We start from the raw sequence: 15071 nt of genomic DNA, 5'->3' as shown, positions 1-15071 counted from the left end.
AACTGAATACAAATCCCTAATCAGGAGCAATCAACTCATGCTGTAACCTTGAACAAGGGTGATTTTATTAAAGCCCCAAGCCTGGAACCCAAGGTGGCACCTTGAATGTGGGAGGTGCAGCATCCTTGGTCCTGGCTGGGGCCACGTGGTGTTTGGGGAGGTCACAGAATCCCATAATCATTTAGGTTGGAAAAGACCTCCAAGGTCATGGAGTCCAAGCTGGGCTTGATCCCCACCTTGTGACCCAGCACAGAGCACTGAGTGCCACATCCAGGCCTTCCTTGGATACCTCCAAGGGTGGAGAAGAAGAAAAGAAGATTTCACCCACCTCTCCTGACCACACTGATTATTTATTGAGCAATTATCCACCACAATCCTTATCAGCTATCATTTCTTCCAGGTCCTTTGGATGAGTTTTTAATTCCTATCAGGTTTAAAACCCTGCTTTAAATCCAAGTTTCTGCTTCACCTTCTAGTATTTAATTTCCAGGCAACTGGGTTTTAGTATTGTAAAGGTCGTTCTTTACCACCCCCAGTATTACCCCTCTGCCCCCTGCAGCAGAAGCCTCTTTTTTATGAAGTTTGAAGGATAAAAAGGATAAATTATCTCTGTGCCTGCTGCTGCTGTCCCTCCCAGGACTATTTCCAAGACTCCCAGTCATGCAGTCAATTCTTCCCACTTGAAGGAACAGGATATGCCTCTTCTCATCCCTGCTCCAACCATACCCACGACTCCCTGGCATATTTCCTTCAGGCCTGATATCTTAAAAAAAAACATGTTTGGGAGCAGTTTTCCACCAGCCAGTCCCAAGCCGTCTTCCAAAGGCGTGAGAACTGCTCCCGGAGCAGCAATTAGGCTGTAATTAAGCAGAGACTTTCCCAGTGAAGGCCCTCAAGGGACTGAACTCGTGATGTGGGAGAGGCTATCCAGGTTGCCTTGTCCCACCCTGCTAAATCCATCCCTTCTCACTGTCCTTTGCCAATCTTTTCCACGGCCCTTGGTCGTGGTTTGTTCTTTGAAGTCCATCAACTGGTTGGGAGGAAGGAGTTCCATTTTTACCTTCTTTTCCTTAGGGAAAGAATATGGGGCTTTGCCTCTCCATCCCTAAATGGATTGGCCAACTCCTTGGAAAGCCCAAACAGGAGGAGAGAGGTCTTGCTGCCTCTCTGTGCCTACATTTCCCATGAAAAACCCCAAATTTGGGGGTGGCTTTCACCGGGCAGGAGAGACCCAACGCTCACAGTGACCCCCGCCAGATCCTGCTCCTTGGAGCTGTCACATTTCCCATGGAAAACCTCTCTGCTGCTCCTGGCTGGGAGCTCAGCCTGCACCCCATAAATCACAGGGTTCACAGAACTCAGAGCAGCCCTGCTATCGCCTCTGCTCCGCCAGCAGACAGTTTGAGGTGGGAAAACACAGCCCTGGAGATGTCAGCCTCCCCGGGTTATCTTGGGCCAGGGGGAATACTCTTCGTGGGATGGTGGCTTCCAGGCTCTGGAATTCCCTTCCAGGACACCTGGAGGGGCCTGGACAGCCTCGATTTTTAGGCTGTGCTACAACATCCCGAGCTCTCTCGAGTCTCGGCCCCTCCAGCTCAGAGAGGTTTGCAGACACGCTCAGCTCCAGGCGTGCAAACTTCCAAGTGCTGTAGCATGAGACCTCGATGTATACACGAAACCCACAGGATCTGGGGCTAAACTGAGGTGAAAAACAAGCCCACCACAGTCCTGGAGTATTTGCATTTCTCGTAAACATGCTTGCAAAAGCACTTAGCGAATGAATGTTAATTGTTCTGCAGAAATCCCACCCTGTTCAAAGGAGAAGGGGGAAATAAAACCAAAATAAGCCCGAGGTGGATGTTGCCAATTTTTCCTTTGACCACCCCCCACAAATAAAATTCAGGTGATCTCATCCTGCACTGATCAGCAGAAACCAAGTAAGAAAATAAAAAGGAAATTACTTCATCTTAAGTGCCTATTAACTGATGTTAAGTGATTAAAAAAAGTTTAATTTGAGAGCAAAAAATTCATGTGACAAGCCCACAGATGCCAGAACAAGCTGGTTGTGGCTGGATCTGTCAAAAGCATGGAACTGCAAGGCTTTAAACCAATTTAAGTGCTTCCAGTCAGATTTGGGAGACAATTACGCCCCAATTAAACATTTACATAAAAATGGACCTCTGCTTTTGTTGCTGTTCCAGTCCAAGGCTGGCAGAGCATTTTATACGTGATACAGGGAGGATTTTACACAGAGTGCAGCAGCCAGGGGTAGCAGAAACAGATAAAACTTGACAAATTAACAGCAGACAGCAAACCAAGGGAGAGAACTTCGAACTTCCTCGCTTGCTGCGAGTATGCTGAGCCCAGGCTTCACCCACAGCCTTGTTCTGGCTCTTGGACTGTTCCTCAGCATTGCACCTGGCCTTGGTGGGGTGAAACACAGCAGAGATGCTGGCCAGGAGCAGGGATGGGTGTGAGAGTTATCCTCTCCCAGGGCCAAAAGCAGAGCGAGCCTCACGCATCTTGTGGGATTTGGGGATTACCAGAATGATCCAGGAACGCTGGCAGCAGCAAACCCTTAGCCCCAGCACTTGTGCAGTTGTTTCCTCAGAGCGATGTGATTAGGCAGAATAAAAACAAACTGAAATTATCCTCGTCAGCCAATGTGTGCTCCAGAACAAGGAGCTGCTCTGGGGAGAGCTCGGGCTGAACTTGCTTTGACCTCCTGACTGCACGGACCCGTGACTCCCAAAGCAGCTGAGGATCCCCCCAGCTCTTCTTATCTCTCCTTGAGCCTTCCTACAAGCTCTCCTTAATTTTTTTTTAAAGCCTTCCTTGGCTTTAAAAAAGCCTTTCCCTTGCCCAGCAGCCCCACGTCACATATTCCAAACGTCGGAGGGAAACCTCTTCCTCCTTCCTTTTCCAGAGCTTTCTGTGCCTGCAACATATTAGTTAATCCATTGTTCAAGCCCTAACCTCGGGGCTCTTGTGACATAAACAGGAACTGGGGTGGCTTGACAGCTCTGCTGCTTTCTTCTCCCTGGATCCAGACCTTCACAAGTGGCCCTGCCAAAGCCCTGCCAGCATTCCAACGCTTTGTGGTGCGGATTGATGGCACCGCTTGGCAGGGATGAGGTTTGGCTTTGTAGTGGGCAGGTGAACACGTGCTTTCACGTCTGGCCACCACAAAATCCCAGTCTGGGTGGAAAGGACCGTAAAATTCATCTCCATGGGCAGGGATGCCTTCCGCTATCCCAGGTTGCTCCAAGCCCCATCCACAAGCCCGGGGCTCTGTGGCATCATCTCAGACATCCTGGGAAATGAAGACCTTTCTCCTTCCTGAGATAAACCCTCTCTTTCAGGCCTTTTTCTTTATATGGAAATACTCATCAAGTTCCCTAAAATACAAGCAAGCAGGAAATTCTTTATATGTCACTAAAATAGAGTCAAAATCCTTGCTAGACTGACATGAAGGTAAATAAAGATGGACTATGTGAAAACAATCAAAATGCTGCAGATCTCACCAAATAACTCGTTATTTTAAAGTAAAATTGCTTTATCTTTCCTAATTCTGCCCTCCATTCTTCCAAGGAAAGGTTTGCCAAACTTTGGGGCAGCTCACATTTCCATGAAAAGGACTCACAGACAAACTCCTTCTTTTTTTTTTTTTTAAAGCAAGTTTTTGTGCCTGGTCCCATTCCACAATAATTTTGGGTTTGTGTCCTTCATTTTCCAGACAGCAGCAGGCACAGGTAGCTGTGGCTGCCACATCTCTGGAAGTGTCCAAGGCCAGGTTGGATGGGGCTTGCAGCACCCTGGGATAATGGAAGGTATCCCTGCCCATGGAACTGGGTGGGCTTCAAGGTCCCTGCCAACTTCACAGTGCCATAATCCCACAAAGACTCCACTCCTTCTTTCTTTTAAGTCTCCTCTGCCAGAACTAGGTGAGATTTCCCCTTCCTTTCAGCAGGGAAATTGGAAGTTTCCCTGGAGAGGAGGGCGATGACTGATCCGTCTGGGTCTGTCCCACCAGGAGCACCAGAGGAGGCACCAAAAGCCTGGAAGAAGGAGAATTACAGAAGCTCAGCTTGCACACAGGGGTCCCACCAGGCAGCACAAGATAAGCAGCCCTGGGAGCATAAATCATGACAGATGATAAGGCAGAATTTCCCCTCTAACAGCTCTACATGTGTTGCTAGGATTGGCTCCAGCGATGCCTGTCATCGCATGTCAAACTGGAGCGGCAGAAATCACAGGGAATTAATTCCTCGCCTTTGTTCCTTGCAAGCATGTGACACTTTCTCCCTTGTTGAGATGGAGTGAAGGATTTCAGAGCCCAGCAAGACGTGGTTGGGTGACAGGAGCTGGGATCAGGTCACCTGTGCTCAGCCACTGCAGGCAGCAGGAGCTCCAGCGCTCCAGCAGAGACCAGGGCTGGTTTGAGCTCTAGAAATAAAAATAAATAAAAGATAAATCACAGGCACCAAGTGCTCCAGCTTTTGTTGTGACTCTCCCTTCTGGATAAACAGGAAACCATGGCCACATGGCAGGGAGCTGCCTCCATCATGGCAAATGCTGATAGCAATCAGGGCATATTGACATCCTCTGTTTATTCACTGCTTTGTTAACACTGTTTATCCTTGGCCACAGCCATGGAACAATTCCCAGTCTCTGCCATCCCTCCACTGTTCCTGTGTCCCTCCCTAAGTGTGCCAGTGCTAATCTTGTGCCTCTAACCATCACCAGCAGCTCTTGCTGGCTCAGACCCAAGGGATTTGCACTTTTTGGGGGCAAAAAAAACCCCTCTTCCAGATTTCCCCCCCTCTTCCAGAAAGATTTCCACAAGAGTCTCGCTGTTAGTTTTGGCCTGCAGGCAGGAATTCCTCTCCTACAAAGGAGCCAGTTCTGTTCTAAGCACCTGACCTGCTGAAACTTGGGACAAATCTCCAGCCCAACTGGGCATGGCACAGCCAAGACCAGCCAACATTTGGCTGTTGGCTCTTCATCTCTGCCTGGAGGTTTGATCCAAGCCTGAATTCACCCCCCTGGAACCAGGGGTTTTACAGGCAATATCAGTTCCAGTGCAAATTCACCCCCCTGGAACCAGGGGTTTTACAGGCAATATCAGTTCCAGTGTGAATCCACCCCCCTAGAACGGGGAGTTTTACAGGCAATATCAGTTCCAGTGTCTCTGATGCTGCAATGTCTGCGCTACCACAAAACTGATTCAATCCCAGTGTTCTCTATTTTGCAGTTCATCTGCTCCTGAAGGCTTCCCTCCCTGCCCCAGGAATGCTGGAAACATCAAGGTGGCATTCCCACCCCGGGCTCTGGGACAGCAGAAATAGGTGACACGGAGAGACCTCAAATTCCTGCGTGTTTGAGGGATTTCTTCACCCAGCTGAGTCCCCAGCAGGTCACAGAGCTCCTTCTTTCACACACCCTTGGCCCTAGAGGAGGAAGGCGACTGCAAAAGCCAAAATGTTTGAACTGAAAGCGATTTTGGGTGTAAACACATAATAATCCACCCCGTTTTCACCAGGTAAGGAGCTCCTCCTCCACAGCTTGGGGGTGGTAGGAGGAGGAAGAGGAGGATGAAGGCTGAGGGATATTTTGCCAGGCAATGAGCTGCTAAAATCACTGAGCCAGGTCAGTGATATGCAAGGTTTTTTCCAGGGTAATTAATATTTCCAGCCTGGTCTGGAAGGGCTCTGTCCCCTCCATGCTTTCAACTGCACTTCCTGATAACTAGGATATTTTTGTTAAAAATATATGAGGATAAATTAGGATATTTTTATTTAAACTGGGATAATTTTTACCCTAAAAATTAATGAAAAAAACCCTCACCTGGTTACAACTCCAAGCTGGCACAGTTTGGGGCAGGGTCCCTGCAGCTCCCATGGAAAACCACACAGTTAAAAACTTTGCAACTGCTGGGAGCAGCCAGATGTTCTTTCTTCCAATTTCCTCAGCCCTGTGCTCCTTCCCTACGGGGAAAACTCTGCCTGGAGCCCCAGGCATAAAATTATAGGGTTAAAGTTATAGGGTGGGCTGGGGTTTGTGCTCCTTCAAGGCCCTGCTGGCTGGGGCAGCCCTGCAGATCCCCAGTGCTGGATGTTCCCAGGGTGTTGATCCCAGATGGTTCATCCCAGGTGGAGCAGTGTGGACTGGGAAGCTGGGCTCAGCCTGAAAGGTCGAGAAGGGCCATGCCACCACTCCATCCTGTCCTCAGTTTGCCTGTGGGATCCAAAAGGAATTTTTTCCTATTTCTCTGCCAGGCAGAGGGGAAAGAAAAAAACCCCTCAGTGCTTTGTTGTTGTTTATACTGGATGGGATAAAAGCTTTCAATGTTTGTTATATTTAGATGTCTTTCAGCCCCAGAGTCAAGGAGACATTACACATGATCCTTGCTCTGTTTACCCTTCACTCCATTCCCTGGCTTTTATTGTTGTTCCACAGTTTATTCCTCTTCCAATTTAGGTCACATTTCCCAAGGACCACTGCACAACCCCAGATTTCCCAGGAAAACCAGCACCTCTTGGTAGTGGCCACTGGTTTTGTGGCTCCAAAATCACCTCAGCCCTGCCTAAATTAAAATGTGTCCTCACAGAAATTCTACTGGCAGGTCTCAGGCAGGCACAGAGGAAGAAAATCCTGAACCCCAGCCCAAATGACCCTTTAAAGTGGATAATTCACCCCAAGATAAAGGCATTTATCCACCTCAGGGTGGTGCTTGCTCCAGGCTCCCCCCATCTGACCTTGCCCTCCCCAAAAAGGGGCTCCCATGGGGAGATGCTCAGGGCTGGGGCCAAGGTGTGGCACCTCCCACCTTCTCCACAGACCAAGGAATTTCTGTTCCTCTTCTTTCTTAGGGAGGAAGGGAGGGAGGGATGCTGCTTCTCCCTGCCACGAAAGGCTTGGGAGAAAACCCCAAGCTGTGATAGACTCTCCTAAAGCCTTGCTCAAAGATGAGCGTGTGATAAATCAATTTACAGACTGCATGAGTGGGAGAGAAGTTTACATCCAGGGCCCATTTTCCAGCAAATCATTCCCTTCCATCTAGCTGAAATTAATTAATTTATTAATTTTTTAAGCTCTGTCCCCACTACCATTCTCCACACATTTTGGTGTGCTCTGCCTTCACCCTTTGTCTCAGGCAGGGTGGAGCCCCTAGTACCCTATCTCTGCTGTGCCCTGGATAATGGAAAAAAAAAACCAAAAAGGCTTCTAGCTTTTATCCCACAATAATCTCCCCAACAGGGAATCCTTTCCCTGACACCCAGCCTGGTGGCTGGGGAGGCACAGAGAGTTATTTTCTCCTTGCAGTAATGCAATGTGCTATTTTTTTTTTTTTGCACATTTTTTTTTCACCTCCAACATGAAGACAAACTTCAGAGGAGGAGTTTATTTATTCATTTTTCCAGGTCTGGTCCAGAACCCTCATTTCCTTAGGTTGCACACAGATCCTGGCAGGGCTCCTGCCTGTGTTTAATTCCAAGAGCATGGATGATCTGCCTGGCTCAAGGCTGAGCTTGTGCAGAGCTGCCGGATGCAAAAGGCACTTGGACTCCAGCTAAGCCTGACCTATCCCTTCTGGCCACGCGAAAGCCAGGAACAGATGTTTGGGGCTGGGATTTTTCTCCCAAAAATATCTCTGAGGTTTCATCAGCGTCTTGCTGTTGTTCTGTACTATGGGAAGAAGAGAACGTGGCTGGGATGCGAGGAGGGGAAGAAGGGATCCAGCAGCTTTCTGCCTCTTTTTAGAGATAACTCGAGGGAGTTTTGAGTTTGTGAGCTCAACACATTGAGGGTGAGTCCTCAAACACATTCCCTGTGATCTCCTTGGTGGCCTTTGCTCCCTTCCACACTTAAAGCAGTATTACCACAGCCTGAATATCTATTTACATCTCCCTTTATCCCTGGAAATGGTATCACCGGGTAAAACAAGCACAGGAGCTCCCAAACACAAAAACCCTGCTGCAAGCCTTGTGTCTGACTGTTCACCCAAAGCTCTGGCTTGGCTGGGGTTTCCTTTCCCCCCTTCAATCACACAGGGTGATTTCCACCAGGATTTCTGCTGGGTCTCACACCTGAAGGAATCTCTGCCATAGAGAATGTGGAACATTTTAAGATGTCACTCACTGCACCCCCTGATTTATTTCAGTTGTGAAGAACCCACCTCCAAGCTGGCATGTAAAAATGTTGAAGTGCATGACTGGTTTTACATCTTTCTGATCCAGAAGAGAGAACTGGCTGCTCACACCAGGCTCCAGAACGAAGCCAGGGTATTTCATCAGAAGACAAATGATGTGCAGGAAATCTCTGAGGCAACCAAATATTTGCTGTGCCCATGAAACTCCTCCCTTCAAATATTCCCCCTCTAAAATACTTGAACTTATCAGACTTTTCCCCAATTTCTCTCTGTGTAAGCAGCCCAAAAGTTTCCTCTGGGAAGACCTTTCAGAGCCACAATAGTGTTTCCCTTGTGCCAAATGCCCAGGAGCATTTGGGAGGCAAGAAGAGGCATAGAACCCCAAACTTCTGCCCCAAACCTTTTCCCCAGGGACAGGGGAATCTCACAGTCCTGGCTGGCTTTTGCACTTTCTTTTTTTTTTTTTTTTAATGGAAACAATCCAGTGCCAGAAGGAATTCAGGGTGGGATCGAGCCTGGCTGCACCTTTCCACCAGGGCATGTAAAGTGTCTGCTGAGGTGGTGGGAGCTTGGCCACCCTGCTCCCTCGCACAGGGGGCTCCTTTCCAGCAGGTGAATCCATCAGGGCTGTTTTCCCAAGCCCTGCAAAAAGCCTTTCTGCCCTTCTCATCAGGAGCACGACTCCATCAGAGCAGGGAGTGACCAGCAGCCACCTCTGGCTCCATTTCAAGGGGCTACAAATAGCCCAGGGGGATTCAGATGTGCTTTAACCCCCGGGCTGAAGGCACTGGAGGCTCACCATCCACATTTTTGCAGGGTATAAAAACCATTTTCCACCAAACCCCCGGAACCAGAGACACCAGCCCCTCTTGGGGGATGCAGCTGAGATGTTTCCTGTCCTCCCCAGGCTGGGGGCTGCTTTTTGGGATGGCTGGGCTCCAGGGAGGGAGCCAAAGGGACCCTGGAGCTGCATCCAAGTGCCAGATGAGCCTGCCAGCTCAGCCTGCTGCTCCCTGCACTGCCTTTGCCAGCAGGCAGCTGCTGGCACCTTCCACGGCTCCGCTGAGGCTCAGGGACGTGCTGAGGGTGTTTGAATCTCAGCAGCCAAAGGAGAGAACAAACGGGGCTGGTTTCCATCTTGGACAGATGTTTACTGCATTCCCCTGGCTCCATCCCTGGGGATGGCCTCAGGCTGGCAGATGGCTGCTCTGGGGGGCCAGGGTGGCATTTCCTTCAGCCCTCCACCATCCCAAAGGCACAGATCTCCCACCCAGCCAAAATGCCCGGGCACCCAGGATCTGGCTTCTCACCCCACCCTGAGCCCCTGGAGTAGAGGAGCCACCCAAAATGCCTGGATCTAAAGCAGCCGTGCCAGGAATGCTCCAGTGGGCTCCCAGCCAAAAATGTTAACTCCAGCAGTGCCAGGATAGGTAATTCAGCCTGGGGGCTTTGCTCCTTTTGCTGCCATTTCTATTGTTCCCGCTGGTCTTGCCTCAGTTCTGCACCTTGGTAGGTTCAGGTGTGCTCACCCTGTCTTTGCAGGTCCAGCAGGGATGTGATGCCTGGGTGTTCCCAGTGATCCAAGGGAGAAAAAAGCAGAGCTGAAGAGCTTTGTGGAGGGCAGGGGATGCAGAGCAGAGGGCAAGGAAAAGCTAAACCCCTTGGTGTGACTATTGGCATGTCAGCAGCGTCACGCTGACCTAAGACCTCCCGTTCGAAGTTCCCCTCCTCAAAAAACGCTGGATTTCACAGCAAAAACTTCTGCCAGCATCTCTGTTTATACAATATGGAGCGCTGATGGCATTTAACAACTCCCTCCCTTTCCCTGGCCCTGCCTTCAGCTGCTCTGCCAAACTCTGCTCTGTCCCCAGCGAGTGCCATCCCTCATCTTCCCCTCCCCTCTGCCACCACCATCCCTCAAAGGCATCAAAGCGCAAATAATCCAGCCTCTGCACCTCGGACTGGTTTTAATCAAAGGATTTGCTGGGGTTTCTGCCACGTGAGACAGCTCATTAACAACTTCACACCTCTAAGAAAGGGGAGGAAGAAAGAGATGTTATCCGTGCTGGACCCAGCGTTTTGCGCCGGGAACAAGTTTTATTTTGGTGGGGAACAAAACAACAACAAGATTATACATAAAATAAAAAGCTTTGCTGGGCTGAAAGGGCTTGGAGATCTGCAGGAGTGTATTTGTCAGAGAGGAGATTAGAGCCTAATGAAATTTGTCTTTGTGCATGTGTCTGTTTCTCTCTTTTTTTGGGGGTCTTTGTAAAAGCCAGGCTTATTAAAATGCAGGGAGAACCCCAGACAAAAGACGCTCCTGAGGGTCCAAAGGCTGCCTTATTAATGCAGAGGTTTTTTTTTTTTGTACAGGACATGCCAGTTTGGGGAGGTTTTGGGCATTGTTTGGGGAGAAGAAAGCAAGCCTCACTGATCATTTTCTTCTCCACTTTTAATCAGAGCAGCTGAAGCAAGCAGGTGCTGTGATTCAGAGCCCATGGAAAGGGGGGAGGGAGACATCACAGGGGAAAACTCATCTGCATGAGGGATTTTTAGGATTTTGGCTTCTTAAATTGCAGCACAGCGGTGCTGGCTCTTCTGGGAGGGCTGGAAGGAGCTGCTGAAGAAGCATCCCGTGGCACCCAGCAGAAGTCAAAGCCTGCTTCAGCTGCAGCAGGCTGGCATCAATACCCAGCAATTTTAATCAAAGCTTCCCACAAATCTCCCAGGGAATGGGCACAGCCTCAGGCTGACAGAGCTCCAGAGAAGGGTTTGGACAATGCTCCCAGGGATGCGCAGGGTGGGATTGTTGGGGTGTCTGTGCAGGGCCAGGAGCTGGACTTTCATCCTTGTGGGTCCCCTCCAGCTCAGGATATTCCATGTTTTACCTCCTTCTGTGATCCCTGAGGACGCCAAGCTGCTGTGGCAAGGGGTTGTGGCAGAGATCCTGGTGTGCAGCACAGCTTTGGGCTCTCCCACTGATCCCAAAAGACAGCACCCAGCACATCTGGGAGCCTGGGACCAGCACAGCTGCAAAGGGATGGTTCAGCTCCCCTGGGAGCAGAGGGGGCTGGCCTCTGGTGGATGCGGAGCTTTCACACATCCATCGAGGGCAGAGTGACAGTGACAGCAGCCCAATCACACTGGCATGGGACTGGGGAAAGGGGGAGAGCTAATCACTTGCCCCTGGCCTCCTTGAGTGCCTTGGTTCCCCTCCAAGGCAAAGTTTGCACTCTTGGCAAAACAAACTGAGCAGTGAGCTGTGCAAGGGGCTGAGCAAGAGGTGTGGAAACCCCCACAAAGCACTTCTGGCACTTCCCAGGACTCTCAGCCCGAAGGGGAAAGCCCTCCATGTCAGGAAACTTGCCCAAGGCTGCTGCTAAAAAGTGTTTTTGGGGTGGGACTTGTTTGCTGCTGGCAGCAGAGCCCTCAGGTGTGTTTGCTCAGGGGCAGCTTCCATCGAGCAGCTTTTGACACCCACGGCAGAGCTGGGTGCACCCGGCTGGATTTTCTTCCTGCACGTTTCCACCTGCTGCGCTATGAAAACTATGAGAAAAATGCCATATGTTTTCTTATGGGATTCTTCCTTCTGAGGAGACGTGGGAACCAGTCCCACAAGTGCCTCAGCCTCAAGAGGAGTGTGCAGAGGGAGGACACAAATGCAGGATGGAGCAGCGAGCCCTGGAAACCCAGGGAAAAGCATCCCGGGGAGGCAGGGCTGGAAATTCCCTTGGCACTCATTTTTTCTCTTTATGCTCCATCTGAGCTGATTACATCAAAACCCAACTCTGGTAAAATACCATCAGCTGCCCCTGCTATAAAATAATTCACGTGGATTATTTATTCGGTCTCTATGAGATATCTGATGGCTGTGTAGGAACACAACGAGGAATGACAATAAAATTCCCTGTAAGCCTTTTATGGAACATCACCCAGCCCCAGAGAGTCACAGCACACACTCAGCAATGCCAGCCAGTGGAGATGTAACAGATTTGTAGGTTATAATCACTTATATCCCACTTCTGTCTCTTGTCAGACCTCTGCCAACATTTCCTTCAACTCCTGCAGGTGCACAGCAGAACACAGCTCAAGGACGTGGAAAAACACATTCCCTGACAGGTTATGTATAGGAAATGCTGTGATAGATCTAGATCAAAATTTATACGATAACAGCATAAAAAATTTCCTGGGATAGTTTATCCCTATGGTAGACTAAAGGAGCCAGCAGGAGAGAGGAAGGAGCTCCAGTTCTAAGGACATCTTTGACCTGTTTTCCTGCAGATACAAGGAGGATCAGCTGCCTGGAAAAAGCCAAGAAACATCCTGGGAGGATGTTCCCCACCTCAAAGCACACACAGAACTCTGGGGCTGTGCTGAAAGGTCAAGGAAAAGATCGGGGTTTTAAAAATGCTGTGTAATTTTCATGTGATTCATCTGGTTTTTGGAGGTCACCATCCCCAGGTTCTGTAAGCACAGCACATGGAGAGTCTCTGGGAGGCTTAATGGGATCTCACAGGGCTCTGGATAAATCCATGAGGAACAGGAATAATGTGGATGGCCAAGGAACACATTTAAATCCCTCTCTCACAGATGAAGGCTACAGATGGAAACACTGAATATCAGCCAGCTGAAAATGGATAGATATTTACATATCTATGAGAGGAATATATCTAAATATACACTCACAGATCCATGGAACCCAAGGCCACAATAAAGCTGATTTTAAGATTTTATCCACTTCCAAAGAAGCACAGAATACCCCGAGCTGGAAGAGCCCCACAAGGATGACGCAGTCCAAAGAAGAAAGAACAGCTGGATATTTATGGCAGGAGCTTAGTCATCCCACTCAGAGTTTTTTTCCACGCTTCAGGGAGCGTGTCAAGCTCCATCCATCCATTCAAAAGCAGGAAGAATTTGGGGATGTTTGGCCATTATTTCCACCTTCTCCTTGAGGCTGTCAGGAGCTGGCTGTGGGAAGGCAGACCCACAACCTTCTGATGGCCCATCCCAGGTGCATTTCTGGGATGCTTTCAGAAGCCCATCCCTGGTGCTGATGGCCACATTCCCCAGCCCCTCAGCCCACCAGATGGTGCTCTCAGTATTAGTTAATACCGACTTAATTTGGGCCTTTTCCTGCTACTGAGAGACTCCAGCACAGGGTTGGGCGTGGGGAAAAACATCACCAAGCCCCAATAAAGTCCTAATTGTGGTACAGGGGTTCAGTCAAAGCAGTAGGAGAGGTGGGAGAAGCCAAGGCAGTGGGGAACATGAACTCAGCGCTTGGGACATCATTCCACGCACCTTTGGAAAACCTCTGATGTTTTGTGTCCTGAAGACCTCCTCCACAGGGCCCCTTCCTGGAGTTTTTCATTCACAGCTACGAGAGCTGGCTGGGACATTGGTGGACTCTGGTGTTTCTGCTTGCTATAGTCACAAAACGTGCCCAGTTTTACAGGGAAATGTTGGGATATCAGGGAGGGGTCACATCTGGTGTTTCTGCTTGCTATAGTCACAAAACGTGCCCAGTTTTACAGGGATATCAGGGAGGGGTCACGCAGGGATCTCCATCACCCAACAAACCCAGCATGCACTGACATCCACCAGCTGGGAGCTCTGATGAACTCCAAAGTCCCTCTCAGCCTTTATTTCTCCCCAATTTTCTCTGAGAGGAGTTTCCTGCTGTTCCCATGCCCTTTGCAGACTGTGATACCCATAATTATATCAGGCCTGCAGAACTGAGCTAATTGTGGCGTTGATCCTGAGGTTGTTTCTTCGGCCCAGCAGGATGGCCCGTTCTCCTTTCATGTCCCCAGCTTAACAAGGCTCTCTTTAATTTCTCCTTAATAAAACCTGGGGCAAAGGGGAACATTTAATGCGCAGCTAAATAAAAAACAGAGAGTGCACCACACTGGCTGACTTCCTAAAATCCAAGCGCCTGCTCTGCAGCCATCCGCAGGATGTCAGCCGCCAAATAAAACCTCCAGCACGGGAGCCTGAAGGCTGAGCGAACCAGCAGCTCACTCTGAGGCTTTTGTGCTGGTTTTTTTTCCCCCTCAATAATGTGTTTTTATCGCTGGGGAGCCGGAAAAGGGGGAGCATGAAAGGTTCCCTCCGTGGGTACACGGGAGCGCTGCAGCCGGCCCTGCACATAGTGAGTTTTGCTGCCTCTGAGCAGAGCACTGTCAACAACAGCCCATAAAGTGGGTTTACCACCCCAATTGCCCAGTCTCTGAAGCTCACTAAAAGCCTGTTCAAATGAGCACGGGCAGAGCTGCCTGGCTGGAAATCACCATTTTCTTCGGGGTTGAAATGGGAGAAAATCGGCAAACAAAGCAACTTCCTTTCAGCCAGAACAGTTTTGCCAAAATCACTTAAATTTGTGTGATGATGCCATGTCTGCTCCACTCAGAGCTGTCCCACCAGCTCATTGTGTAATTATACAATTCCTTATAAAGCATCTCCACACTGGGCAGGGTTAATCCAGCTCTGGGATGTGTTTTTCAAGCGTCATGCCTGGAAAACCCTCTGGGGCTCAAGAAAAAAGTGCCACTAGTGTGTCCCAAGAGCTGAACGAATGGGATGATCCCGTGGGAGAGAGGCTGATGGATAAAGAGCCCCCACTCTCCTTGCTCCCCACTGCCCAGAAGAGCCATGGGTTGATGATGTCTAGTGGGATAAAATCCATCTTTCCTTGTCTTTTAGGATATGTGCAGGAGCATTCCCAACAGCCTTGACAGGAGAAACCCTGTGATTATATCACTTTTCCAACCCAAAAGGGCCCAGGAAGGTGGGCAATGCTCTGGAAAAGAGAAAAAAGCCCCTGGAACATTCACTGCTCTGGTTCCAGAGCCCTGTTTTGCTGCCCATCCATGGAATATGGAGAGCATCAATTCCCAGCCTACCTTCTCTCATCCCACCT

The sequence above is a fragment of the Onychostruthus taczanowskii genome, unplaced genomic scaffold (genome assembly GCF_017590055.1).
Source record: "Onychostruthus taczanowskii isolate IOZ18803 unplaced genomic scaffold, ASM1759005v1 scaffold164, whole genome shotgun sequence".
NCBI lineage: Eukaryota > Metazoa > Chordata > Aves > Passeriformes > Passeridae > Onychostruthus > Onychostruthus taczanowskii.
Note: the sequence above shows the minus strand (reverse complement) of the source record.